The 27,772-nt window shown below is 38.1% G+C and overlaps 1 long non-coding RNA gene across 2 annotated transcripts in view; it reads right to left on the minus strand.

Annotated features, from left to right (window-relative positions):
* LOC133265661 (uncharacterized) overlaps positions 1 to 26,917 on the minus strand; it is a 291,711-nt gene extending 264,794 nt beyond the window's left edge. The window contains exons 1-3 of one of the 2 annotated variants that reach the window (XR_009742047.1): positions 26,704 to 26,916; positions 26,058 to 26,181; positions 13,306 to 13,393 (exon numbers count right to left, since the gene is read on the minus strand). This is a non-coding gene — a long non-coding RNA (uncharacterized LOC133265661). Of the gene's footprint in view, positions 1 to 13,305; positions 13,394 to 26,057; positions 26,182 to 26,703 lie in introns of those variants that run through there. The other variant, XR_009742046.1, reaches the window with a different exon arrangement.
* Positions 26,918 to 27,772: the final 855 nt, after the last annotated feature.

A 27,772-nucleotide genomic window follows, 5' to 3' on the forward strand; every position in this document is an offset into this window, starting at 1 on the left:
ACAGTCTGTCCAGAAGTGAAAAGGGCAAGACAAAAAAAACCCACCCATAATCCTATACCACCCCAGAGACCTTACAACGGGCTTGCTCTGGGTGCATCCAACTGCAACCATCAGCAGTTTTTCAGGGAAATTTCATTTCACGACATTCCCCAAAGGTTCACTGACACACTCTTTTCTGGTCAGAACAAATGGTGAAAAAAGTGCCTTTTTTGCTGTCCAGGATTACTGTGGCTAGTTTGCCTTCTTGGTTTTATTCTGACTCTCAGTGAATGTCGAATACCTGTGCTAATTCTTTGAAGCCAAACAGATAAAATTAGGAAGAAGACAGGTACAATGTTATCACTGCACCAAACTAGAACACTTGGATATTTCAGTGATGAACTGAGGGAGAGTGAAATATAAGCATATAGCATTTACAATGCAGCCCTATCTTAGCCATATTTTCCACCACATTATGTTAAGTGTAAGAAATTACTGAATACACAGTGAGAAATTCCTTGCCCTGAAAAAATTCTATCGAGGTAGAAGTGGCAGACAAGAGGAAAGGCACAGAGATGAGAAATGACTTCTCAGGGCATATAGCAGGTAGAATCAAAGCATGAAAGGACCTGAAACACTTGCTTCTGACTTTTTTTCATTACCATCTCTCCATAAATAGGACTTAACACATCCCCAGATGAATTAGGTGAAAACCATGACTTCCTGAAGTGTTTTCAGAGAGTAGTTACTGTACTTGGCAAGTCACATTTCAAACATAAAAGTCTCATTGGTACTTCAACACAGTCATTAATAACTTCTTCAAAGACTTGTATTTGTAAACAAGGTTGTTTGAATGTACACTTACATGTTTCCTACGGTAACCATCTTAAATATTTATTTAGTGTCTCAGTTTATTAATGGCCTCTATTTCAAAACATAAAATTAAAAATAAAGTTGTTCTTTTGCTCAAGAACTGCATACAACATGGAAAGACGGTTCTGCTGAACTTATTTCTGCTTTTAGAAGAGGTTCAGATACTCTTCTATACCCTAACAGCAATTCAATCCTTTAACCGAAATTAGTTTCTCACAGAATAAATTCTTATCAGTGGACTAGTGAGACAGTACAGAAGGTAAGCCTAGGATAAAATCTCAGTGATCCAACTTAGTCCTTACACAATGTCAGTCCTTACACAATATCTCATTTTCTCTAAGCAGGAGCTGCATGCGGTTAAACAGTACTGCCCATACAAGCAGGAGGGGAAACCACTAAAAAACCGGAAGACACTTATGGCATTAAGATTAATGTCCAAATTGCTGATTAAGACCCTGAGCCAGGTCCTCTGATTCCAGTTCATCAGCAGTACTATTTTTGTGGGTGATGCAAGAGGAGGATGGCTATAAGCTGCTTTACCAGTACAATGCCATGGCACTTCACAGCAACTGCAGTACAGCTTCAAAAGTGCTACAAAGCTGCCGCTTCGCAGCAGCGGCCTGTTCTTAATTAACATTTTTGGAAACGTTGCAATTCAGCTGTATGGCCATTCCATCTCAATTGATAGCTGACTGGAAGTGATTTTCACAGCTGGGCTGCCGATCCAATGCCCAGGGAGGCTGCAATATCCCTAATTTTGCAGCACTGTTTACAGCCGTAATTAATATTTCTGGAAGTGCTCCTCAACAGCTTGGTGGTGGCCGCACTGTCGCGCTCAGTAGTCAGTTGGATCTTGCTTCAGAACAGAGCTCTAAACCTACACCAGCACAGTGACCTCATGATGCCACAAGTCAGAGTTTTGACGTCTCTCCAGGTTACTTCCAGCATATCATAGAATGGTTCAGGTTATATTGCTGTTACTTTATAGTTAACACCAAGCCTTTAAAGTTAGACATTCTTAGAAATGTCTTACCCATGAAGCACAAATTTATTCTCATCAGGAAAATTCTCATCAGTGCCTATTACATTGCACCTCAGCAGATCTGATTTTATACGAGATGTTTTAAAAGTTCCTGTAACTCATAACTAGGACAGGAACAACCCCCTGTGTAAACATGCCTGTATACATACAAAGTAATATATTATCAGCTCATTTTGAGAGGGGAGACTTGGTTTCCCACAGAAAGAATACATACTCCTCAATTAACATCATTAAGCTGTATTAATAATGGATGTCTGACAGAATCTACATGGGAGTTTAAAATTCATTATAAGAATTCTGACTCTGCTGTATCATTGTATTGAATATAGGACATAAGACACCAGAATTTTGAAAAATGGGTATTTTTACATTCTTGCCAAAGAATTCCTATTTCCAAGGACCCCCATCACCTTTATGGGACAATGTTTATGAACTCTGGGGTTTGGTGATGTCAGCATGAAGCTGATAAAACTCAAATATACTCAAAATAGAAAGTGTGCATAGGTGCTAATGCATTTCAAAACTGCGCATTAATGCTTCCTACTGAAAGCAAATCAGGCAAAACCCCCTAGATTTCTGAAGTTCAGAGATCATACACAGCAAGAGTTAAATGAAACCTCCCAAAAGGCAGTAAAATAGAAGTCAGCTGTGGCCCAAATTGTGGGTTTCTCATGTGATGCTTTTGTTTGTTCAGGGCTTGTTTGTTTCTCTTCCGCACAATTTACAAAGTATGGATTTGATGACACAGATTGTTCATGTGCTTAATGCTTTTCAAGGCAAACTGCATAAAAGAGGAATTTGTTCTATATACATTCTGCTTTGTAACAGATATTCCCTTGCTTACTTTGTATCTCTTGTTATATTAATCTTGTTACCCTGGAATGAGAAAGTGCCTATGAGTGGGGTGGTGGATTGATTATTTGTTTGTTTTACTTCTAACCACCAACCGAAACCAAAGGCATTAAAAGTGCCCAATGAGGGGAATGAGAGAAGATCACTAAGTCAGCCACTAAACAAAACAAAAGTGTGTATGGGGGGAGGGAGGAGATTAATCTTATTAGGATCGTATATCATGAGGTTGTCAGGTGTGAAAGCAAACGAATGGCCTCTGTTTATCTGAGCTAAACCGTGTGGTTCACCAAAAGACTCACTCCAAGCAGGGTTGCTGTTTTTTTTTTTACCCTTAATAAATTGGCTAAGTCAGTGCAGAATGTTGATAATGAAGTATGTGCAAGGGAGGTCTGAGCTCTTACCTTCCAGTGTTTAGATGCAACCAAGCCTTTTTTTTTCCTCCCCATCTTTTTTTATCACAGCTGATTCAGAAAGCCCTTTGGAAAGATGAAGTAGGTAGAAATCAAAATAAATGGATTCTATTAAAACCAGCAATGCATCAACTGCTTGATAAAGTGATTAATAAACAGCTTAGGATGGTGATTGATTAAACTCTTTAATCAAAGTGCTAAACTGACTTAATATGGATAGTTTCAACATGTTCAAAGTATACATTTTCTCAGCTGAGGGTTCAGAGTTGTTTATGTAACTTTTCTGAAGTGTATCCCATAGGTCTAACCTGCAGATAGCTGGGACTGTGGAATGTGTAAGTATTATAAAGTGCCACACAGACTGCATTAGTGGTTGAAAGTTTGCAAGCAAATTATTCTGGTTTTACCATACAGAATTCCTCCCACAAAATTTTAGGTGCAGCATCACTTTCTATTTCAATAAGGCTTATGAAAGAGCACAGTACAAATTTTAACCATTCTATTGAGCACAATAGGGCCAAAAAGGAACGAGTGAAATTTAAACATAACGGTGGCAGAAGACACTTTTTGTGAAGGAGATTTTATGTATTTATACTGCAAAAGAACATATTTTATTTGCTTCAATAGCTGATGTCATTTTTCACAGTCATCAGCTGGATTCATTACCTTAATTCCCTATTCTAGGATACACATGAGAGTCTGCGATTGTGAAACTCAGGCACACATGTGCCCAGCATCACCAAGTCTCAAAATTTATGTCATCTGAACACAGCAGCATATCAGCTGTCATTCACAATTAGAAAATAAAAAAAAAAGCTTTGAAGTACAACCTAGAGATATTAAAAAAAAAAAAAAGCCCAAAACCATTCAGCAAACTAAAGTCTGTCTTGTTTTTTATGCCAATATCAGGGGAGGATAGGGAGGGAGGAATCCTGACTCAGAACCTTTCCAGGCTGCCTACTGGATTTGAATATTGAGACTTAGGAAGTTTTAAAGTCCCTATAGATTTCTTTTTAGAACTGGAACTTTGGAGACTTTCCACCTTGCTTCTTTGTTTATAGCTAAATGGTAGCTATTAAAAGTAAAGAATAAGCTGCCTCTTAAACTGGCCATTCCACCCAGTAAAAACATATGAAAAGAGAAATGCAAGAGAAAGACAGCGAAAGCACCCACTGTGTTTGCTTCCGTCTGCAGATGTGTGATAGCTCTGGAAGCCTGGACTGTAATCTAAATGTCTGTAGCCTTGTAAAAAGTAATAAATGTTGGTACACTTTTAATGCACCATAACAATTTTTAAGCTCAAACTATCAATCACTATTACATAGAGCCCTCTTCCAGTTCACATGCCAAAGTGTTTCAGGTAGCACTATAATTATCCTGTTATGAGCACGTATAAAACAAACACACCGTATAAGACCTTGCAATAGCAAGGTGCTTCGCATTGACAATCCCTGGAGGAGGGGAAATTTTGCAAGAGAAAACTAATAATGTGTAATGGTCTGAGTGAATCTGCACAGGGATTTTCAGTAGTCTCATCATTGTAAAATATATGGGACAAACAAATCACTTAAATAGCTTGAAAAGTGGCTGTGCAACGTTTTATAAACAATCAATAAAGCTTTAAAATCAATGTCTTGATGAACCACCAGCATTGGAGGTTATTAAGCAGAGTGACTTTTCCATAAGGAATATACAATTGGAATAGCTATTTGAGAACAGATTTGAGCCTGCCTAGCTCCACGTCCTGCTTCCATCACTGAAGTAATCCAGACACCTACATGAAAAGCACCATGCCACGTGCACAGTGCTATGTAGCAGAGCAACTCCTTCCTTGCTGTATCGTCACCTCAGCCCTGAACTATTAAAAGACTGTAGGGCTTTCTGCAGAGTTATAAATTCTACAAGTATTAGGAACTCAATTTCCCAGATTTGCTTACAGTGCTTTCATTCAGAATGCCAAAAGATGGAACAGGAATTAAATTTGTACAGAAGCTGCTGCAACTACAGGCTTATTTCTGAAGCAGTAATCAACAAATGCTCATTTAACATGTAAAATCTTCAGTGAATAAAATGAGGAACTTCATTACCCAACAAAAGGAACCCAGAAGAGATGTGCCCATAGATGAAACCAAATAAAACAAGGGTAAGATGGGGAAAGGGGATGGACACTGACACTGTAGAAAGCAATTCCAAAATATCAGAAGCTGGACTTGAGAAAGGATGTGGAAGTGCCTGGTATAAAGCTATCGGCATCATGCAAAGCACAAGAAAAAAGAAGATGGTTTGACAGGTATAATGAAAGGCCAAAAGCCTCTCACATGAGCAGCACTTTTATTTCTACAGTGTAAGTGCCTGATACCCTCAACACTCCAGTCTCTTGAGCTGTTCTTAATTGACATAAACAATTCACAGCACCACCCATCAAACACAGCTTTATAAAAGAGACAAATTAGATAACTATATGCACAATTCTGTGATGTATCTGGGAGTCACATATGGTCCTTCTTGCTACTGTTTTCAAAATAAGTCTATATTTCAGACAATATTATAATGCAATTAATATTGAATAGCTGTAATTCTGTAATATTATTTCTTCAATGTCTGAATTTAATAAGGGCATCACCATTTGGAGTTTTCCCTTTGCTTACCTCTTCTAGAAATCTGTATCTTATTTCAATTTGCATGTACTGCAAGACTGATTCCTTTTAATACCTTGTGTTATGGCAGGTTTTGATGGGCAGGTGATACTGAACAGAGCACACTTAAGACCTAGAGGACCATGAAGGAAGGAAGATTCTTTCTCTTAATTCTGTTATTATGCTTATTCCTACCATGTCTTTCCACCTCCGGTTACTCATTGTGGAATTTATAGATGCATGCACCCACATCTGCAAAAACTCTTTTCACTGAATAAGGAGAAAAGGCCAAAGAACAGCAGTGTAAAGAGATTACAGTCATGCTCAGTCCCAGTGAGATTCCTGAGGACACTTTTTATGGGCACAGACTTGGGACCAATTTGCAAATGACAGTACTGTGAACTCAGGTTAAGTTCTGAATACTGTCAATTATCATAACAGTATGAAAACAACTGCTTAACTGGGAAAAAAAATTAATCAAACATCCTCAATTTCTGTCATTTTATGCAACTGTTTTGCCACATACAACTTCCAGGAATAACAAATACCTTGGGCAAAAGTCATGAGCACTGGTACAAGAAAGCAGTTGCCCGTGCACCATTTAGAGTGCCATGCAAAACAAATCCCCAGACAGTAAGTCACCTTTGCCTGCTGCCTCCTGCAATACCAAAGTACTTGGATTTATGTAGACCTTCCAAGTGAAATGCCTCCAATAGCAGCTGCAGCACCTTGCAGCTGGTCATAAAAGGAGGTTCATAACTCTCCTTTTCTAAAGCTGAGGCATGAGACCTGACTGTTCTAGTCTTGGATTCATATGATTTTGAACATAGAAGAGTCTTTCCTCAGTGTGGTGTCCTCAATTAATAAAGCTAAGCACTTAAGTTCTTACTGGCTGCTGCTGAGAGACTGACGAAAGTCATAGTTCAGTTTCCAACTTAAGCAAAATACAGTTTTTAGGATATAAACCAAAGGGCATGAGAGTCAAAAGGAGCCCTTCCACCTCACAAGCCTTGAATATACTGGAAAGACTTCATATGGTCTTTGACTGTCCCACGATACATTCACTACTCAGCATCTTCAACTTTCTGACACTCTTGAAACTTAAGTATGCCAGATTTTAGACAAATGTCTGCATCGATCCACCTCTGTCTATAAATTTAAAATTTTATCAAATCAGGCTTTCTTTACTTCTATGTGGAAGAGCTTAGCTTTATCCTTTCACTTTTTAGGAAAGCAGCTCTTAGTATAGACACCTAGGGCTCTGTATTCAGACAACAGTGAAGAGAAGGAAGCGTTTGTTCTCCATCATCTCTAAACCATCCAGCATGTCAAAGTTCAAGAAGGACTTTAACCTATTATTTTCAAGAACAACTGACTCCAATACAACCACGCTACGGATTTCCCTTTATAAACAGATTGTATGAGGCAAAGAAAGGGAGACCCTGTATTATAAGGGGAAACAATATTTCTGCATGTGTATGTTCAGGGCTAACGAGCAACACCACCTGCAAGACTGGAATATTTTCACACTCCTTTCTATTATACAAAACAATAAACCCCCTCCAGCTGATTTCTCTCATTGTAGAACGCAAATTGCCTGTAACAGACCTCAGGGTGTGAGAAGACACTTATCAAACAGATATTACGCATGCTCTCATACCAACTATGCTATCAACTACACAATTTTAAATGTATTAAGGATAAAACGGTATCAACAAACCTGCTTTTTGTGGTTATAATAACCACAATCTGAAGCACCTCTGCTGGCAAGCCAGTGCTTAGGATACCAATCTTTCTCACTTTAGGTCTAAGATAGCATCTGCTTTATGCTAAGTGAAGAAGTTTTTGTTAAAGAAGCTGAAAACGAAATTAACTAATTTTTCATGTGTAAAAAAGAAGGTACTTTCACCTTCATGTAACAGATGCTATGACAGAACATCAAAAAGCTGCATCTTGTACAACAGTTTGTTGTATAAACATACTCTTAAAGAAAGTGAGTTCATCAATGTTTCTAAAAACTACATTCACTGGTCATAACTGAGTGATGCACTCACGAAGGAATTGACTTCCATGAAGGAACTCACTTCTTGAGTTTGATTGCAAGATCTTCCCTACCCAAGTAATTCTGGAAATCAGGTAAATAATGGAGTATTAATGAAGTAACAGACTTAGAACAAACCAGATGAGTGTTATCAGCCTAAACTGCTCAAGCACAAGCAGCAACCATTTTCAGTACTATGAGTTAGTTTTACTTCAATTAGTTTGCCTCTAAAGCACAACAGTTAAAAGCCAGAGAAAAGACTAACTGTGGAGTTCTCCACAACCTGAAATTCAACTTTCTTGTTCTTACAGGGAAGCAATTAAGATGCAATCATTTTTAATGCATCATAAATAATCTTCACACTTGCTGTTAAGTTAATTAATATAATCGGTAATGCCAAACACATCAAAATGAAACTTACTTTGCAAACATGCAAAATGTTCTGCCTCATCGCCTCTCTATCAAAATGAAATGTCATTTTCCTAACAACTTCTGCAAAATTTTAATTTCAATCCATTTTGATAGCAAATTGTACCCCAAAAATGATACAACTAATCCAAAGTATAGTTGGGTTTTCTTCCTGATAGAGTCCAAGTGTCATGGGAACACTACTTGAGCACTCACAGCCTGATTCTGTAAAAAGTTCTGGGGTCAAGTTACTTATGTCCTTAAGTGTTTCAAATCAAAGCATTGGGTATTATTCATTGACCTTCAGTGAATTGCCAGAAATTGCTTTTCATGTGAAATGGGAGTAGATGGCTAAATTGTTCATTACTATCACTGCGAATAAAAAAGAAAAAGATAATTATCCATAAGAATCACAAGGAAAATAACCCTGTAACATGCAAGAAGTGAAATCTCACTTTTGGAATAGAAAGTTCACAACTATTTTGATGACCATGGACCTGCGCTCAGTTTTCTCATTCTCTGCACAGAGTTCACACATTCATAGGATAAATGATCAAAACCAAAAGATACAGAGAATAATTGTAGGGTTTATTTTGTGGGCCTGTGCACCCTGGGAAATCCAAGTGGGGAGAGGTTCACAGGCTGAGAGGCGCCACTGTGATGATGTTAACAAAACACAGGGATACAGTGAATCTGTATGTGCCCAATAGGTTGCAAATATTTTGGGGTCTGGTTCAGCCTCTTCCATTAAAAGCGGTTTCATTCTCTCCTCCTGTAAAGCTGCCTAGAATATTGTCTGAAGAGTTTTACATCTGCGAGCAGAGAATTGAGTTCCTACATGTGCTACATTATTCACTGGCTGTTCTCCTGCATATGCGTGTTAAATACTGATGCAATGAAGTTCCATTAAATAATATTCAGGATCCTGCCAAAGTGATAAAATAAGAAGAAACACCCATTTCAGTGATTTTTCCACTCAGTAGAAGAGAGAGATATTTTTTAGAGGATATTTTATGTACTGTTACAACAATTAGGCTTGTAGGAAACTTCCACAGCCAGACCCATTTTATGCATACAAGATTATTAGGAAATCAAGTATGACAGTGAAGAAAGCAAGACATTTGCAAGAGTGGCAATCAATGCTCCTTACAGGCTGACACTTTTGGGTAGTTCCTGTGTACATACAGTGGTTGGTTCTTCAAGACATTAACATAATTAGTAAAACTGTTATAAAGAAGATATTGAGCACTGTTTAAGTTCCCCATTTTGTGGAACACCTATCTACATATAGATTTTAACAATTCACTCTAATCACAGATCTTCAAATAAGTTTGCTTGCTGTTACACGACATCAGCTCTTCCTCAGAATGTCCATGGCAGGTACTGAGCAAGAAAACATTTGTAGCTGAACTGTGATATTTACTGTTAAGTCACAAGTCTATTTCCTCAAACAGAAAACAAATCTCCCTCCTTCCATGCAAATAAAGTTTCAAGTTTAACACTGCTTTCCATCACCAGTGTGCATCTAACAACCAGCAGCTGTTTTTATAGCAGCCATCATGAACTCAAACTTCTTGTGTTTCAAAAGGAAAGAAAATAGTTGCTCCTTGTACAATATTTTAGTTTACTCTTACCCACAAATAGAAATCCAGGGTGAAACACTAAGTCAGAGCCCCAAGTGATTTTAACAGTTCTGAAGTTCTACATCATAAATTTATTCCTCATCAATGAATTCTGCATCTTTCTAAAAGCCTTATAAAAACTGTAAAAAATACTGCTCATGGCTATTTCTTTGAACTCCACTTATGCAAATGTTCAGGAACCAGGACCAAAGGGAAATGAACACATCTAATCAAAACCTCAATTGCTTCTAATTTACAAGCAAGTTTTTCTCTAGTTAGGCGAGACCCATACCTCAATTCTTCAGTGACCTCCCCAGAGTGAGAAGGAAGAAATTCATCCAGGTCTGAGCTCATAGGGAGATAGATCAACACCAAGTCAGTGCTGAAGTTAACAGTATTGTTGAGCTTGAATTAATTTTAATTTCTTTATTAAATACCACAAAATCCAAATTACCTGGGCAAAAACAACCCAGCGAAAACAAACCCAACTCATAATGCTTTATGGAAATAAATCATGTTTTTAAATTGAAGTTGCTTGTCCATTAGCTGCAAAACCTACAGCAGATGACCCTAACAGCAAGTTAACAGCAGACAGCACTTCTTTTATTTCCTAAAGTCACTTCTTTCACATCAGAAACAATTTACCTCCAGCCAAGTTTTAAATCAGTGATTTTCTGTCAGTGCACATTTGCTTTCAAGTAATTACTCTATTTTAAATACATGCAATTTAATGTAAGTTGAAGGATATGAACTGAAGCTGAAGTTTTTAAGAGCAGACACAAACCATAGAACAGAGCATACCAGCACGCTATGCACCTTTGCTGAAACCTTTTACTTTTAATACAAAAAGAGAGGACTGAACTCACCCATTGTTCCAGAATCCAAGTCAAAGTCCTTCAATAATACCTTCCCCCCAGGAAGACCTGATCTCCACTTCTGAACTAGGAAAGTGCAGACAGACCTGAACCTCATAATGGCATCCCACCTCTGCTTAGAGGGAAGAAATGTACTTTCTCCCTGCTGCTGGTAATGCTGAGCCAGCACAGGTTTAAGCTGATGGATCTGGGCATTGCAAACACCTGCTGAAACCTGTGGTGAAAAGAGAGAAGGTGCAGAGCAAGTGCACGCACTGCTTAGTCTCAGCTGCTTCATTCTGAGGTGCATCTATATAACCCGTAACACCGGGAACAGCCAGCTGCCCAGGGCTGGAGGAATAGGAAGAAAGGGCAAGAAAAAAATTAGTTCAGGGAAACTACATCACAAGGTTTGCATTCCTTTATCTTTTCACAGAAAGCCAATCTCCTGACATGAGCACAGATCCAGCAGGAGAGGTGGCCCTGACATTACTTCTGCTGTTGAGACTGCAATAGTCAGAACCAGTGTGAAGCCCACTACCTTGGCTTAAGGAAAGACAGATGTAGCGCATCTGCTTATGCCTTTTCAAAGACTTACATAGGCCTGAGTACAGGTTGGAATAAGAACTTTTTTGTAACACTGGACTTACTTTTCTGCCAGGGTATTAATTCATCCCAAGGAAGATAAACCCTGGATACCAAATAACTTAGACTTGAGAAGAGGCTCATGAATTTCAGCCCTGGCAAATACAGTCTCTCTCATGCTTCTTCAGCAAGTGCAGAAAAAGTTAACAGTGCTTTAAATTCCAAATACATAGAGACCAAGACACTCACTGACTTCTTGCAGGAGCAGAATCTGGCCCAGATACATGAAACATTTCAAAAGAAGCCTTGACTTGCACCAACGATCAGTTGAGAAAAAGTATTTGAGTCAGGGCACTGCTAGACAATCTTGCTGGTTGTCAGATATGCAGTGTAATGACATGTCAATTTGATTCCTTTTGTGCATGAGCTTGGAGCCTATCTTTGGGCCTGAATTCTTCTGTACTTTAGGTTTTCTTTTGTTCCAGTGGCACTTCTCCCAACATTACTTGACAATGAGTGATGCTCCACAACCCTGATCTTTCACACCCTGTTGGTGACCTATAACTTTTCATGCATCACCTTTGACCTGGGTCCTGACAGTTTGATTTATTGTCCAGTGTTATGATTTATGAGTATCTTCTCAGAATAATTAACGGACAACAGGTGGCAGCATAATAATTTTGATTACCCAGCGGTTCATGAAACCACTACAAAGGTGACTTCATTTACTGAACAAGAAAAGGACAACAATTAAAAATTACACAAAGCAATCCTTTTATGCCTTTTCGGTTTTCACTCTTTGTCTGGGGAACAGAAGACTTTATTTAGGCTCATTGCCTCCCTTCTCAAATGCCTGGAACTCAGATTCTGTGCAGAAGACAATGCTTCGCAAATCATGGTGCTGGTAGAACTATTTCGCTGCTAGAAAATACTTCAATTTCATGTTGTCAGCTTCTATAAAACCAATGAGTTATTCTAAAATCTGTTTGCAAAGCTTTACAATGTGGGCCAAAGTTCATTCCAAAGCATAGGGTTTTGTTAACTTACAATTCTTCAGACTGCTGAAGTGTTGTGTTTTGGATTCCACTTACCTGAAGTTAGATCCCTAGTCAAAAAGAAAGTATTTCCACAATTTGCCTCATGTATGCAGAGCTTCTCTGTAAAGGCTTTTTCCCCGATCTCTGGTGCTCACAGAACAAAAGGAAACTTTGCCTCTAAGTGTCTCAAATAATTGCTTACGTTAGGTTAAAGGGCAAATGCTCACAATCCTGGCTTCAGGCCCCGTGCTCAGACAAAATCTAGATTGGCTAAATCTGCAGTACCTTCCAAATGCCTAACTTCACCCTTTCAGGCAAGCAGCCCTCCTGCAGTCATCTGGGCTAGGGCTACGTACAGGAGCAGCAGTTTGAATAATGCATTTTCCAGACTCTGCAGACTAATAGTAATACTGACGCATACATACAGTACCCCAAAAGAGCTGTAACATGGCACTGAGTTGCCTGTTTCTGAAAACCAGGCTTAAGACAATCTGCATTTAGAACACGTTCAAGCTTCCATATATTCTATGTATTCCATGAAATCCTAAATAACTTTTTCTTCTAGAAACTTCAGACCACTATGATTTATTCTTTCATCAGTATTCTACACACTACCCTCCCCCTTATTTTGGTTGATCACAATTCCTTAGCACTTTTGATAGACATATGTTGATATGGAACAGGACAGAACGATATCATCCATATGGACAGTGGAATCCACAGCCAGACTTTCAGAGCTAATCAATAAGACTTCCAGTGAAGTCAGTTGGAGTTGCAAGTGTTTAGAACTTCCAAAAATTGAACCAGTGTTGGATAACAAAGAATGGAGCTGCCACGTGTTTGCTCACAGGATATACATTACATTGCAGAACAAAGGCATACTTCAGCTGACATTGTACATTCAGTTATTCTTAGGTAATCTATTAAATATTGATTAAAATAAGTGGAATAAGTGTGGTTTCTTAACTTTATTAAAAGACAAAGAATCTAAAATGCAGTGGAATTCAGTGCAGTAATGCCAAAAGACCACAGCCAGCACATACCACCTTGGACACTGGAAGAGAATACATCTTTCTCATGCCCCTAAAAACAAACCAAACAAATTTCCTCTCCAAATTCTAGAGAATTTCAGCAGGAAACTTTGTTTGTCACAATTTGTCCACATGCCCAAGACAGGATATGCAAAATGCATTTTTGTACTATCACAATGACAACATTATAGGCTTATCATTTCTTAATTGACTTTATGACTTATAAAAATATTCCTGCAATCCTGCTTTGCATCAATTCTGTAATAATTTAACACACAGCTATGAAATATTCATTCCTGGTGCATTCAAATTCTGAAATATCTGATGGAAAGCCTGGCTAATAAATAGAGCTGAGTTACCAGAATATTAAAAGCACTCAAGCTTTTGCAAGGATCCTTAGTGGGAAAATAAACACACTACTGCTTTTGAGATTAGACTTCTTCCCCTCCCGTTCCCCGAGAACTCAAAGACACCCCTACAACCAAACGATATCAGAATGAAGCCAATTTTGTCCTTAGTAGTTTTATCAAGCCTTTAATACCACATTAGCTGCTTAATACACAGTGAAAGCAGCAACAGAAAAGCACCAGCACCCAACTGCATTCTCAATAGAGATGAAGGCAAAATTTGCAACAAAATATTTATCAGATTTATGCAGCTGCTTTTGCTACTCATGAAATAGCCACGAGCTTTCTATAAATGGAATAATAATAAAAATAGTCACAAAAAGCAGTGTGTGTGCCACAGTTTGTTCTGATTAACAGTTTAATTTGGGACAGTGTCTCAGTGGTGATGTGTCTGGTGTATCACATGACACCATTTTCCCTGCTGATTGGGTGCTGCAAAGGTATTGATGGTACAAGGTTTACATGCGAATCTTAAAGGCACAATTGCAAATACAAATGAACACAACTGGTTTTCCCTGCTAAGACATAGTTATGAAAATGATGACACACATTTAACCAGAGCAATCCATTTCAAAGTGCTTGAATATTTTCTAGTTGCTTCCAACTTCTACTCCACACCAGCCATAATAAATTAATAAGAGAATAAAAGCTCCTACAATGAAATTTCACCAGGTTTACAGAAATATGTGAAGGTACAAGGACTCTGCATGTTCCGTGTCACTGACTCCAGCTTTTCTGGTTTGATTCTCACATGGGAAGTGGTGAGCTTTAGGATCGTGTATGCTCTCAAATCATGATGTGATTTTAGTACTTTGTTTCCCATCAATTTTTAAATTAATTATCTGGAAGCAAGCAGCGGTTCATTTTTGGTCATAGACTTTTTGATTAAAAGCTGTGACCCTTTATGCCTTTTTGGCATGCTCTATACAACACCAATGACATGCAGTATGACCTCTGACACCTGATTCAACAAAAAGTAACTCCCGGACAGATCTTTCATATTCAGCAATCTCTTTGTTACACTGGGACACTTACCCAATTCCATTCCTTAAAATCCACTGTGTCTCCCCATTTGCTCCCCTGCCCCCTCCTACTCTGAAACTTATTTGGTAGCAACATTTTTGTCCTTCCATTTGTGTCTCTCCTTCTGTTTTTACAAACTTTACACTATACCATCATCCCATATGTTTGTGCTGCACACAAGGAGGTTTCTTTAGAAAGCGCTGATGCTAATTATAAATTTAATTTGCATTTTAATTAGAATGGTAGCAAATTAAAAGCATGGCAGCTGGAGAATTTTGAATGCTTTGCAGAGATTTGGTGTCAGTATCTCCCTGCTTCTGACTTCGCTCTCTTTTCATTTTTCCCCTCACTATCTTTCATTCACACAAACATATTGGCAATTTTTCTCCTCTCTTGTTTCTTTTTTTGTCTATTTTTTATTTCTCCATTTTCCCCCCCAAGGATCAAGTTATAAATTATTTCTTTTTTGTACTGATAAACAGTATACTCTTGTCTTGTGCCAGTACACCATGTACTGTAGTGATAGTGCAGCTTTTAAGTGAGCTTTTGTGAGGCTCTGTCAGTGCTGCCCTATTTTGCTATTTATATCTGCAGTTTATTTACAGGTAGGAATCTGTTCTATACCCCCTCAACTAATTTCAAATTCCAGCCCACAGCAGCAAATTCTAGCCTAGCCCTAGACATAGAATTTTTTTATATGCTATAAATCTGCAGTGAGGATGCAGAATCTTAACAAAAGCCATTCAGAATGCATTGGGGACTGCTCAACTTTTTTTCTTTACTTAGCAAATGCAGCATTCAGTGTGCTTTTGGACAAAAGGCTGAAATAACCTGCCAGTCTTTTGGTCCATATAATGGCATATATTCTGGCCCTAGCATCTCCCAGTGCTGTCTTTCATTTGCTCTGTGAGCATGTCTGCTTTTAGTACTCACGTGAGCACATTTAGTCAGTTCTGTCATTTTCCCTATGTTGCATCTCCATGGTCATTTTCATTCCTTCTGTTCGCTTCCCCCACGGTGTCCTTGCTCAATAATTTTCATTAATTGATTGACAGCTCTGATAGACCCAACTAACCTCTATCCCACTCTCATGTCGGTTTTTAAATAAGTACTTGTACGTCCAATGACCTTGTCGCCTCATCAGATATCAGAAAATGAGCATGCAGATATGGAGGAAGCTGATTAGCAAAATAAGGAAGATCTCACTTCTGGCAGAAGTCCATAATAAGCTCTGACAACTAACTCTGAAGTTAGGCATTTGAAACAAAAGGGACCTACAAATGTGGAATAAATACACCCAAACCAGTTCCTAAACGCTGGCTATAGTAAAAGGAAGATTCAGAACATCAGGAATGCAACAGTCTTTCTAGAAAGCTAGAAAACAAGCTTTTTTTCCAACACAGGAAATATGCATTGCAAATACTCAGACTTATTTTCCTGTTCATAATTCTATTTTCAGTTAGTTGTACAGCATGACTTAGCTTCCAAAATCCATTCATGGAAAGGGAAGTAAATGTATAAAGAAAATTACATAGTATTTCATTTTATTTAGCATAAAAGTGAATTATTTAACGCATACCAGTGACCTTTCACTTGGTAAAATTAACTGAGCCTCGAAAAAATTCTAGGTTTTGTTATACACATGCATCTGAATCACAAGCTAAACATATACAAGGTATTCTAGGTATCTGCAGTAAGAATTGTAGAAGATACCAGGCTTTAAAGAGACAAAAAAAAAACCAAAAAGCTTTAGTCTCATTTTAAATATGGGAAGCTGAGGCACAGTGACACACACAGAAATCTTGTAGATCAGAAGTTAATCCAGCTCAACTCAGGGTCAGTCTATCACCTTTTTTTCCACAGGGCCCACCCTCTTTGTCTACCTCAGATCACTGCAGCATTGCAAGTTCTCAGTTCTTTTGAATATAGAGCTTTATCTAGTGGTATTTCAGGGGTTTTGATATGAAGTGATGAAGCCAAATGACATTCTCTTTCAGTGTGATTAAATGAGCTAGATTAATAGAATATATCATAAAACACCGTTTAGCAAAGTGTAAAGCCTAACCAAGCTTTGGAGCAACTATCTGAGTTGAAAATCTGTTAAGACCAGAAGATATGATAGAATATACTCCATTGACGAAGGATAAGTAAGTCCATTGGAATTTCACTTCTACATTTTTTCCATGCAGTCACCATTGATTTGAAATGAAATTCATCCAAGAGTATGAGGCCTTGAAACAGAAATGGACTGAAACTGAGGCTAACAGTATTATCCCCAAATACAGGAGCACCTTATTTCTCTCATACTTTGGCTCTTGCCTAGGTGAAAGACTCTATTTTTTTTTCTAGGAAATTAAATTATTGTTTAGCTCCAACTGACTATTTCTAGTATTAGCATAAAGTTCTGGTATATATACTCTAGTATTTTATAGAATGATACTTAATGGCATCCTGAAATTACCACACCTGAAATTACCACACTTTTTAGTGTGGCAATATACTCTGAATTTTAGAATGCACGATGCCTGATGTGGGCTGAGTCTGGATTTACATATAGCCAGCTGACAGAAAACAAGCTGCATTTTCATGTAAGTACTCTACCTTGGCACATCACTAATAAGAACATCAAGAAAAAAAACATGAAAAATTGGCTTAAAAGAAAAAAAGTATGTGGTAGAAAGTCATAATTTTTAGTACTTTTAAGAGTTTTAAACACAACAAAATCTTGCAAGTCAAGTGTCTTTTAAGACATGCTACATTTTTACAGCTGCAATTAAAAGTCTTCCCCCCAGTTCCCAATTTCCATCTGTACAGGATTCAAATCTCACTGCTAGGGGATTTGGATGTAAAGGCTTATTTCTGAAAGTTCCCTGACATGAAGAATTTGGCTTGGGTAGACGCTTCCATTAATTTCAAAGCCTTTTGGGCCATCAACAAAAATTCAGTGAAAGTAATCACATGGGTTTTGACTGACTGCTTATATGAGTATAGCTTTGCAGAATCTAAACCAACTAAATTATCTTCAAGATCTAACTTCCATAAGTGGTAAGTAACATTAGGCAAACTGTTGATATTTGGTTGCCCTGATTAACCTTGTATTTTAATCATACCACTGCATAGCAAAATTCTGATTTCTATTCCACTGTTATATGCCCTGAATACCCTTCTCCGCTGGAAAATAAATAAACAAATCAAAACCAGTTCAATTGTTGGATAAATTCTGGTCAACTGAATTTCTTTTAATAACTTTTTATTATGAAGTTGGCCATGGAGTAAACAGCAATCTCCAAATTACAAGTCTTCCACCTTGGCACTTTGGAAAGGCTTGGATTTTATTTCATGTAAGTTTTTTCAGCTGTACAAAATACTTTCATTAACCCAAGAATGGATTATTTGGAGTGCTAATTAATTGATTCTTCAAAATGCCAATTGACATACTCCTAGGGAAAACCTGATCTAAGCAACTATGTTAATCAAGCTATTGTACTTATGGTTCTGTCTGAATATCAGACCATCTGAAATGAGGAGAACTTTGCCATTACTATCCTGGACCTCTTGTGGGCAGCTAATTAATATGAGTAGACTATGACAGTTGCACTTGTACATTCACTGTGCTGCCTGACAATAACTCTATAAAATTAGATTTCAGCTAAAGAATGGAAACAGTGTTAAATACCATTATTTGCCTTCCTTTGATGTGTGAGAGTCATTATGAAAGCAATTACAGCAGTTTCTCTGTCTGTATGTCTACAGGGTATTTATCTGTATCTGTCTGAGTCCTTTGCCAGGTGGAGAATATATGGCATATTAAAGACAAGGGAATTCAGCCTCAATTATCAGACTATGAACAGAAGAAGAAACAAAAATCAGAGTTTTGCAGATGATCCTGCCAGAAAACAATAATTTAATATTAGAGGCAGGTAATCTGGGGAAAACTTGCCCAGTGCAGAATCTTTTTATTCTAATATTACTGAAATCCCTCTCCTTCCATTGTCCTATTTTGTTTTCTATTCTTTTAGCTTCCATGTTTTCCAGTGTCTATGCTCACTTTAAATAAGCTTATGCTAGGCTTGAGTGTCATGAACACAAGACTTTTTTTGTAAGCCATACTTTTTGTTTCTTAATTACATGCAGATATTCTGCCATCTAAGAACTGCTCCCAGGAAACAAGACTCCAAGTGAGATAGGGCTGTATGAGGCAACATGCTGATGGTAGAGTTAGGAGCTTTGTACTACCCACAGAACAATACATATTTCACTCTGCCTTTGTCCAATTATTTTACTGACCACTGTGGAAGTATGACTAGGCCCATAAGTTGGCAGACGCATAAAGAGACTACTCGCTTTACACACAGAAGGGACAATGCTAAATTGATCTCTTAGATTCCTTCAGCTGTCTTCCCAAAGCTCACTGCTGGACGAAGACAATCCTTCCAATTGCTTTTCTATGCCACCAAGTTTAGAACTGACAAAATAATGTTATGCCAATAGCCTTTGAAAAATACTATTTTTTTTTAACCAAACATGTAGACAGAAAGCATGAGTACCTTGCTTTTTCACCTGAAAAATGCACTAGTTCCAATCCTGCTTTCTATATATTGAAGGTACATCCATTCATCAACAGCTTCACAGTTCCTACGTAACTTGCAAACAGTGGATATTTTATCACCTTGTCCTTCTATCGTTCTACAACACCAGTCCTGTAATAACAAACCTCAGCACAAATCTCAAAACATCAGTTCCATCAAGAATTAGGACTCGTAGTACTATCGGTAAACTCTTGTGATGAGACCCTACAGCTGTTGTCTGTATCAGGAAGCATCATAGAAATGACTTGGTTTCTCCAAATGGATTACCCAGTTGCACCATATACTCACAGGGCAGTTATATTGCTATGGATGAAAGCTGTTTGCCAGGCTATTCAGGGCTGACAGGATGCTAATTTATCTTAGTTGCCTGCTATCCATCATCATTGACAGTCTAGTGAATGTATCGATAAAAGCCAAAGATCCTCTTCCTTTGGTAACCTAAGCTTTATGCTGCCTTTCGTTTCAAATAGAAAGGCAAGAACATTACCAAAATGTCACACTGCTCATCAAGCATGATGCCTATTCTGAAATGTGGGTAATATTTCTAGGAACAGCTTTTGCCATGTTACTAAAACTGTCACTGGGTATTACCCCAAGATTTTCTGGGTGGAAAAAGTGGGGATTAAAATGCAACAGATACAAGTATGACACCATTTTCTTTATTTTGCATAACCACGTGGAGGCACTGGCCAAAGCAAGCTAGGGCATTAGTTTGTAGTTTGCATTAAGAAACTCTGAAGTCCTTCCACCCATGTTCTGTCCCAGTGAATTAGCAGTGACACTCTTGAGCACTGAAGACAACACTTACCCACGGCAAAACAAAACTGTGCTTCATTTGCTTTAAGCCTGATGCTACCAAGGCCACAGAGATGATACACACCAAGATGTCACCAGTAATGAGTCCAAATTATCCATTATACACTAACGTCAGAGCCCTTAATGCATTCTTAGTTATCATGTGCATCTTCCCCAAAATTCCTAGAGTCTTTTCCAGCCACACATTTTTGTTTAACTTTTAAAGAAAGCAGTTATTAGGCTACAGACATTTCCTTATGCCATTCCCAGACATTTTATCAGCAGTCTCATGTTACAATATTGTTTCCGTCCCATAAGGGCATATTCTGATAATGGCCATTGGAAATCTTGCTATGTAACTCTTGAAAAATGAGAATGCTTACAAGCAATGTGTTTGTGTGTGTGTATGTACACAAATATATACAGCAACTACAAGAATTTTAGTTAAAACAATTAATGAATAAGTCTTATTAAGATCTTAATACCTTCTGAGCAGAGATTCTGTGTGGCAAAGGAGGAAAGGATTTAATGATATATTAGACATTTTACAGTATAAATATATTCTTGATTAATTAAATCTGTGTAGTCTATTACCTTACCCTGAGGACACTATGATATTCAACAATGCTTTTTTTTGTAAGAAAAAAAACTCAAACAACTGGCTTTTGATATTTAACCTTGGAGAAAAGAGAGGAAAATATTTTACGAACTTGTATAAACAAATTTAACAATGCAACTAGCAGGAAACACACTTATTTTCTTCAAAAAGGAAGATTAATACAGGTTAAAAAGCCTCTCTAGTTTTACAAAATTAATAGTGTGTTTAATTATATGAGATTAAAATTTCATTATACATTATACTTTAATTGGTATAGAAGGGGCCAGAGGTTAAAATCTTTGCACGAGTTACCTTTTGTGCTGTTCCAATATCTAATAACACAGTAGTTTTAAATTATAAACCCCGACAACATTTAACAAGTTTCTTACATGTTTTAATTTTAGCCTAGTAATCTTTCATGTGGAGCAGCAGTGTCCCTGAGGTCATAGTCCTGGACGATGAAACAAGCAGAGACAGAACAGATTACAAAACTAAAGTGGCTGGACATTATTAGATTATGGTAAAGGTGCTACGTGGACTCCAACTATCAGCTACAGGTTTAGATGTAGTTTCTTCACAACATTGCAACAGCTACATGCTATGAGGGTTAAACACAGCGTGTGTGGCAGCTTTTCTGCTTCCTAAACAAGCAGTTATACCTTCAAAACCACTGGGAACTTCTCAGGAAGAGATCAAAGAAATCTGTAGGGTCCTTCTAGCAAATGAGTAAAGTGGTCTTGAATGGTTTAAACCAATAATGCCATGTCCTACAAGTGGGATTTTCAGAGGGCTCCAAGGGGTTTAGGCATACAAAGCCTATTAACCTTTAATGGAATTAGGATACCTATTCCAGAGGTGTTTGGAAAACCCAGCACTACTTAGAACAATGTTTCTCAAACATAAATAACTGTTTCAAGGACAAAATGCCTCTATTTTAGAAATTAAGCATGCCATTTTATTCACATGCGTGAGTATCAGTTTGATGGTAAGCCAATGCCATCCCCACCCTAACTTCCCCGTGTTGAATCTCTAAGAACAGGATTGGATCTAGGTGGGTCTAACATGCTGATGTGCAATCACAAGAATGGATAAGAGCCTTAAAAGTACTCACAAATAATTTATTCTTGCTACACCTGATCATTTTAACAGCCCTCAACACTGAAAAATTCAAGGAAAAAACTATTAAAAAATACATAAATGATATGAACCTGATAAATGCTTTTTATGAAATTCTTGTCTGGGAAACTTTCCCAGAAAGCACAGGGAACATGGAAAAGCTTCTTTTAGAGAGTCAGTATTAACTGCTGCCACTACAGGGACCCAAGAGGCTATCTATTATTATCGAATTCAGTGATTATTGATTACTCTTTTGTATTGACAACATCAGTGTGTATATAGATTACCTGCCATATAGCTGCCAATCATGTGAATTTAAGATTTGGACCAACAAGAACCTGCAAAGTAACTTTCCAAAAACATATTTTATTCATTGTTCCCATACCTCTGTGCATATGCCTCTTGAAAATTAAAACTGACTGCTGCTTTGTACAGCAAATCCAGGCAGCTCAGCATCACGCACACTGCATACACAAATAACTGTGGTGTTTAGCACTGTCCCAGAGTGACCTCTAGGAAAGGTGTGTTTGCTCATGTTGTTGAGCTGAGGTGAGAACAGAGTTCTAATTACCTGCCCATTTTTCTGCAGTAGTTTACAGTTGAATCTCATTACCTGTTTAATCACCTCTAAAAGTACAGTGTAATTAGTACCGCAGCAATATAGAGGCTACGAGGCACTTTCAAGAATGGCAGAAGCCTATTTGATATTCTGTGAATATCTTATTTGAACCAAAATTCAGACACTGAAAAGTACGTATTTATATGCTTTTAAAATGCTTAAGTCCTATACTACACCTTCAGACTTTAAAATAGTTGTTCAGAGTCCCATTTGAAGTAAATTACCAACTTCATTTAAATCAGAGTTGTACTAATTTGCCTCGTTAGAGACTTTGACCCGCGCTCCTTTTCAGTATCATACCACAAACTCTGGGCCTCATAATGTTTTCACTAAAAAAAGAACACTTCAAAGGGATTGTGTGCTTAATGAAATTCAGAATGAGGCCTTCTGCAAGGAACTACAGTAAGCAATTTTAAAGTATCTTCTTCATTAAAAGGACAAACTTTCAGAGCCAGCAAATGAAATTCTGTAATTAAAACATGTTTGTTTAAAAAAAAAATCTGGAGAGGTCTTGGACAGTGAAATAATATCCTTTAGATTAGTGTTTAATTGAAAACAGTATTTACTGCTCTAGTGCATTTGATATAGCTCTCTACTGTGCTGCTTTATGTATAATTGTATTTTGCAACCAATTTAAAATAACCAGATGACTGCAGTCCTTATATAAGGTGAAGATGAGTCCTTGCAAGGATATCAATGTCTACAGGGGTTTCTTTCTAACAGATATGAAAAAGTAATTTCCATTCTGCTACTTTCGTGTGATCTTTCCTGCATATAAAATGCCTTTCACATACATACACACAAGACTCCTCACCTGAAAAGAATATTACCTAAAAATCAACATACCATACTCTAATATTCTCTGCATCTTTGATTTAAGAAAAAGTTAGGTCATTATAATAGCAACTCTTCTTTTAAAGGCATAATTTGTTGCTTTTATGCCTATGGTCTTATTAAAATGTGAATGCTACAATTATAGCAAAGAAAACGGGTACAATTCTGACTTGACAGTGGTATGTGTTAACAGACTAAAAGATTTCCAGAATGCAAAAGGGAAGTCCAGGGTTATTGACACTTCTCCCAAAACTATTTCCTGTCTTTGAGATATCAGTGGTAAAAACAAACTTTAAATTACAAAGCAGTTTAACATGGTCTTACAAAAAGCCTGAAAACTCTAAATCTGGCCACATCACTAGAAAGATTAATGATGATTATCCAGCCTACCTTCTCATCCTACTGACAGTTCGTCTCATTGCATCTTTGACCAAGTTTCGTTTAGCCACACTCTGATCAATGACCCCTGTCCGTCTTCAAGCTCATATAAAGGTGAATTTAATATGCTGCTATTGAAATAGTAATACCAACATCCTGGTGCACTGGGAGAAATTCTGCTACAGATTAGAAGATTTCTTGGTAATATATTTTTAAAGGTGTTTTCAAAAGCGGAGAGAGGACCTCAGTATGACTTAGTTGTATGTGAGTGCCAGAAGCTTTTTCCGTATGTCCCCATAGCCTGATTGCATTTAGCGTACTGGCCTATTGTTATAGACAAGAGAATGTCCAACTCTCTCAAGGTTAATTGACTGCTGTTCTTTGAAATATACATGAGAAACTTTATTGACTATTTCACATCCAACCTCACCTGTCATGCAGGAGGAGAGCAGTAACAGGGGAAAAGGACTCCACAAAAGGATGAGAAGGACAAAGGTGAAATGCAGAGGGCTGCACTAAATTTTGCCAGATCCTTTCTCTGTTGTTGCTGGGTATATTTTTGTGATTAGAAACAGTCCAATTTTAAAAAGAGATTTAGCCTAAAAATTTACCAAATTAACTAGTTTTCCTATTGCTGTAGGGCCTCAAGGCAACTCAAACCAAACAGGAATATGCAGATAGCCCAGATTCATTCGCAAAATTAACATTAGTAGATTTTAAACCTTTCCTAACAACAGTAATTTCTTCACATGCAACAATACTTCCATAACATTTTAAAGTCTTCTCTGATACCAACGTTCATAAACAATTACTTTATCTCAGATATTACAATAGCAGAACCCAAATTACCTGAATCATGTACAGATAAAATGAGAAACCTATCATGTTGGCATGGACACATTTCTGATAGAGACCATAAGGAGAGTAAATTAGACCATCATCCCTGAAGTGATACATATAACTTTCCGAGCTCTTTCCCATCAAATTTCAGCCTTGCAATATTAAACCAGAATATCCAACTGTATCTTCAAAAGTGTATAAATTACCTGCAAGAGTTCTGTGAGGGAAACAGTGCTCCCTCCGTGACCGTTACATGCTGTCTGCATACATGCATCTCAGACGTGTAGCATCTCCTGGAGATACTATTTCTTCTATGACGTATCACATAGGAACTGACATCCTAAAATGCAATCTTTCTAGGCTTAAATCTTCAAGGGATAGACTTAAATTTGGCTTAAATATCATACAGCTTCTTGTGTTTTGAATGTTCTGACACCAGAATAACAGCTTTAATTGATAAACCTCAACCCACTTTGAAAATAATTCCATATAAAACTGGAACAAAAAGGGGTATTTTTTCCAGATAAAAGCAAGCATCATTTTGAACAACACACATATATTACTTCACACAACAGCAATTATTGTTATGCTCAAATTGGAAAAAGGGTTTACCTTAGATTGCTGACACAGCCCTACCCACACAACACTTCACCCTGAAGAGCATATATAAGCTAAACGCACATCTCATTTTTAGCACAGTCCATGACTTATGTCACCACAATGACAAGCCCACATAAGACATATTTTTGATGACAAGATAACCCCACATAATGCCTCCACCATGATAACTGGATTTTTACTAAGCTTTCCATGACCAAATTACAGCCATAATGATGACATACTGCACACCACTGCCAAGCACCATAAAGTGACACCTGCTTACAACAGATTGAACTGGAACTTGTCAATATGACCAGAAACATTACCAATAACTAAGGACTGTTTCCTAAGCTTTACTCATATTGGGTAGTACATGCTTAGCTTGGCATCCTTAATAGAAGCAGAACCTTGCTTACACCACCTAGAAACTGAGACCAAAGAAACATTCTTATGTTGTTGATGGAACAACAACAAAAAACTATCCACACCATACAAAGGAGTACCAGTAAGATCCAATTAAATCTCTGGACTGCATTCAACCTCTATCTAGACTCCATATTACAGAAAAAACACACACTCTGTGCAAAAGCCAGAGGTAGAATATTTTCATTACTCAGTTCAGTACTAGGAGGTTAAAAATGCCAGTGTCCTATTCCCTTTCAAACCTCTCATCTCCTACCCCCTACCTGCCAGCTGTATAGAGTATTTCCCTTGTCACTAATTCTGATAGCTTGCCCTAATTAACTCATTTTATCTTTTGGTACAAATCAATTACAATTAAAATACAGTTTGTCAAACCTCAGTGGAGTATTGTTTCATGTTAAAAACATTCTTACTCATGAGAGAAAGTGTGATTAACTTCAATAGAAAGCGTAAAGTTTAACTTACTATGAGCTGGGGGATTCAAGCACAATTCTTTTGGAGAACACTTCAAGCTTCATCTCAGTGGAAGGAAACTAAAGGAGTGGAAGGGTTTACACTGGTCACTCAGATCATCAGTGTGTGGCTGGATCTAGGAAAAACATAATGTTGTTTTGTCTAAGGCTTGCTTGTTTAGGTTTAAAAGAGCACAGAATCATGACTCAATGCAGATGGTCCAGATTCTTGTTTGTTTATGAAAAACAAACAAACACACAGGTGGTGAATAAGATCACAGAATCATGATCATGAAAGAATATCCAACCCTTGAAGGAACAAGCCCCAAAGCTTCTTAGGCATCATGCTTTTTGAAACATGCCTGAAATGTGAAGCACTATATTTTAATTCCAGGTGGTAGATTAAAATGCAACAAGTCTAATGTTCCACTAGAGATTAAGGAAACCAATTTCTTTGACCATAAGTCTGTAGTAGCAGGAAAGTCTGTCAGAGGTTCCTCCTTTTAACAGAGCCAGAGAGAGGTCCAAAAAGGGGCCTTACCACCACAGAAACCATTTTAATTAAATACACTGCAGAAAAAACTTCCACACGTTATAGAACACATTACATTCCAAATAAACATGATAGATGGTTGTAACAACAACAAAAAAACCCTTACTTAGGTAAATGTGACTGCAACAACGATTATTTTTCCCCCCATCCTCGGAATATGGTCACACAACCCCCAGTGACAGACCACAACAGAGCAAGCCCTAGTCTGACAGAGTTCAGGGGTTATTTTGGGTCTAAAGAGCAGCGGTTTGGGTGCCGAGGCTGCAGGGCGTCGTGAGGGAGCGAGGACACCGCCCCTCAGACCGCCCCGCGCCGGTCCCGACCGGTTCTGACCGGCAGGACCGCGGCCAGCCCGGGAGCAGGCACTGAGGGAGGGAGCGGGAAGGAAGGGTCCTGCAGTGTGAGGGGCTGAGGAGAGGCGGGGGGTGATGGAGGAGGCAGCGTGCTCTGAACGGAGCAAGGGAGGCTCTGCGAAGGGGACATGGCCGGAGGCTCGGAGGCACGCCATGCCTGAGGGGGACCCCACGATGCAGCACGTTTCCCTGAGGGGCTGCAGCCCACGAGCAATCCATGCCAGTGCAAGGACATCCCTGTGGAACAGCACCATGGCACATCAACAACCCACCCCCCAAACTACCAGTTCTCAAGGAAAATGAGAACAAATATGTTTGGGAAAGATTCTTCCACCTGGTTCAGACTGTGAATGGATGACACTGTTATTTGCAGCCTTTGCATAACCTGCGGGACTGCACAATCTAGATTTACCTGTGTTGGAATGGTATTCTGAGGACAAAAAATCTGGGACTGTTCCAGGAAATACTTATTATGGTTTAAAAACTCATAGCAGGTATGATACAGAATATAAAATTATAATGCATTTTTCTAGGAGACTCAAGAAAGCATCCTTACTATTGCTGATTCATGCCAAGATCTTATGGATTTGTGCTTTGCTGTACAGGTCTAATTGTAGACAACGCACAACTTCCTAAAACATCTGCTATTCACAGTTATCTCTCTTACATTAAAACACCCTGTGTCTTTATAAAGTACTGCCCTAGTACAAACCTCATCTACCCTTTAAAGCCTGTTCACAAAACCCTACAGTGCAACTTTGTCTCAGTAGACCTCATACTAAATACAGTGTTGTCTGTTCATGCCACTTCACCTCATCTTAG

The sequence above is a fragment of the Pezoporus flaviventris genome, unplaced genomic scaffold (assembly GCF_033815535.1).
Source record: "Pezoporus flaviventris isolate CSIRO_AGI_PZ_B2104156 unplaced genomic scaffold, CSIRO_AGI_Pfla_v1 ptg000006l, whole genome shotgun sequence".
Taxonomy (NCBI): domain Eukaryota; kingdom Metazoa; phylum Chordata; class Aves; order Psittaciformes; family Psittacidae; genus Pezoporus; species Pezoporus flaviventris.